Raw genomic sequence first — 428 nt, 5'->3', positions numbered from 1 at the left:
GCCCTGGGATGACTTTGCTGGTGCACACCTGGGTCATCCATCTCACCAGATTCCAAATGGTTTACTCCACTACTCACAATCCCTCTCATCTCCTTTGTGTTCATTGGCTTAAGTTTTCCCTCTACTACTTAGGGCCATGTTACACTGAGGGATCTTACCAATTCTCTCTAGAACAGAGACACTCCAGGGGCCCCTGTGACTGGGGATTTCCAAGCAAGAAAGAATATTTAAAATCTGTCAGGCATACCATTAAGTTGGTGGCTTATTCTTACCAGCTAGAGTTGCCAAACCACCCTCCTACACAATACTTCATACTGTATTCATTTCAACACTAACACTGGCATTGGCAGGTGAGGATTGTGCAGTGAGGGGGAGGGCTCTTTCACCATTCTCGAGGTCTAGGGTTCCATAGATTATACAGAGTTACA

This window comes from Mastomys coucha, unplaced genomic scaffold (assembly GCF_008632895.1).
Source record: "Mastomys coucha isolate ucsf_1 unplaced genomic scaffold, UCSF_Mcou_1 pScaffold22, whole genome shotgun sequence".
NCBI classification, from domain to species: Eukaryota; Metazoa; Chordata; class Mammalia; order Rodentia; family Muridae; genus Mastomys; species Mastomys coucha.
Note: the sequence above shows the minus strand (reverse complement) of the source record.